At 43.7% G+C, this 2,346-nt stretch overlaps 1 protein-coding gene across 1 annotated transcript in view; it reads right to left on the reverse strand.

Annotated features, from left to right (window-relative positions):
* The window catches only part of RBM47 (RNA binding motif protein 47), an 89,944-nt gene that overhangs the window by 86,700 nt on the left and 898 nt on the right, over positions 1 to 2,346 (reverse strand). The window lies entirely within an intron of this gene.

Consider the following 2,346-nt stretch of genomic DNA (forward strand, 5'->3'; position numbering starts at 1 on the left):
CTCAGAGCAAACACCATTGAGAGAACACAATATAATGGTCGAAAAGATATCGTGTGATGTGATGTGCAGTAATGCAAATGAACAGGCGGGCTCTATTTCCACACTTCCCCTTAAGGGGGAGAAGAAAATCCCAAACCTCCAAGGGGTGGGGGTGGGCTAGCAGATACAAACTCGGAGTTTTGTGTGGGTTTTTTTTTTTTTTTTAAGCCTCATTATGATAAGCTCATTGTTCTAATCCCCAAGCAAGTTTTGGCTTGTTAAAATGAAAAAGTGTCAAAGGCAAGAGTTAATAAAGGGTAGAGGTCACAAGTGAATCTGTAGAGACTGCCACATCTAAACATGTACCATGTATTTCTAGTTTTCAGAGCAAAGCGGACGCCAAAAAAGCTTTACAGAAACCAACTTCCACAAAAAATAAAACGTACTTCCCATTTTCCATACCCTTCAAGTAATTCACAGTTAAAAACCAACTCTGCTCCAAACCAGAAGTTTTGCATTCCATTCAAGTTAACAATTACAACTGGAGGATAACAGAAACTGGCTGGCACTGAATTATTAGCATACCCAAAAGTCAGGTGCCTCTTGGTACCACCAGGGTTAACAAGATAAAGAGAGAGCACCCAGGGATCATCTACAGCACACATGAACGTCGATGAAGTCCGGAGCTCCTGTGGGCAGCTCGCACCTACCTACATGCTCTTGGAGCTGAGAAATGAGAAAACAGAATTATTCCGTGACCGTCGAGCCAACTCCATAAAAAGAGACCAAGGCCGTAGAGAGAAGGAATTGACTTTGGCTTTGGAATCACACACAGCCAGGTTAGGCAAATAAGAAAACCCATTCTCTAGTCCCCACTCCCACCAGAGTCCCCAGGAACACCTAGAATTCTTCATTTCATACCTTTAGGATATCCAGTGGGGTAGAAAGAAGACTCAACAGGGAACTGCGATCAAGGCTTTTGGGCACACCAGCTGTGTGACCTTGAGCAAATCACTTAACCTCTCTGAGCCTGTTTTCCTCACCTATAAAATAAAAATCTCTAAAACCAGGAAAGATTTACCCAAAGAATTGCCAGCCCTCTTAATCTGAGAGCGTAGAAAATGGCATATACACATTTCCAAAGCATTTGCAAGGTAGTTGTCCATTTTTCCTCCCCGACCCCTTACCTCTATAGGTCCTATCTTGTTTTCAGTTTCCTCAGTATTACAGATGCCTCAGGTTAGTGCTGTGACTAATCCACCTTGGGTGGATATCCTCAAGGTCGGTTATCTGCCTCCCAGAGGCGTGGTGAGCCGACCTCCCGGGCCTCGGCCCAGGCTGCAGTGCCTGTGCTTTCACAACACTTCTCCTCTTGAATTCATCTTGCCCTCTAACACAGATACCTGCATGCCTGCCTCCCTTCCCCTTTCCTTCTCTCTTATTTTTTTTTCTCATTTTCTCTTTCCTATCCTCCTTTCTATCCTTGCTTTTTTGCCCAACTCCTTGACAAAGAGATGATGTGTATATCAATTACTCCTATCACCCTCTTTCTTCTTTTATTTTAGGTAATAAACAAGCTGGTGAGGGAGGGAAATAGATTTGTTATCATCCAGATTCTACTGAAGAGAGATCCAGAAAGATTCAACAGCTGGCTCTAGGTCACGAGGCTGAAGCTGGACTTTCCTGACAGGCCAGGGTTTCCCTCCTTCATGGCCAGGACCACCCAATTCCCCACCCTCAGATATACCTCTTCCCAGAGCCTCAAATTCGCCACATGGTATGACTGAGTCTCCCTGCTAATTCTGGCATATTCTCACCTTCCTCCCTCTGGGCTCATCAAATTCTTATCCTATTTGGAGGGCAGGGGAGTCTATCTCACTTGACCCCCACAGCCCACCTCCCCTTCTTTAAGCAAACCAAAGAGGAACAAATCTGCAAAGCGACAAACCCACACAACTGGGGAGTAATTATTCACTTCATAGGAGTCTTTCCCTTCATTAGTACCTCTCTTGGGTACTCTTGGGTACAAGCCACGTTGTACCACATATCCACATACAAGTCAACCACTTTCTAGACCGTAAGAGTAGCCTCTGCATCCTTAGCACGCTGTCCAGTGCTTATGGTTAAGGAACATATTTGAATTCTGAAGAAAAAAAAAGTGTGAAGACAATATCAGAACCCAAAGTGTGCCTAATGGAGTAAACTCCAGGTATGACTCCAGGTAGGATTTGAGAGTTTAGGGTTTTGATGTAGTAGCTATGTTTTGTTCTATATTCAAAGAGGATGAGAAAAGTGGATTATAAAGACAAGGTGGCAAATAAATTAACCATCAAATCATGCCATGAAATAAGAACCAAGGATTAAATG

This window comes from Bison bison, unplaced genomic scaffold (assembly GCF_000754665.1).
Source record: "Bison bison bison isolate TAMUID 2011002044 unplaced genomic scaffold, Bison_UMD1.0 scf7180017864451, whole genome shotgun sequence".
NCBI lineage: Eukaryota > Metazoa > Chordata > Mammalia > Artiodactyla > Bovidae > Bison > Bison bison.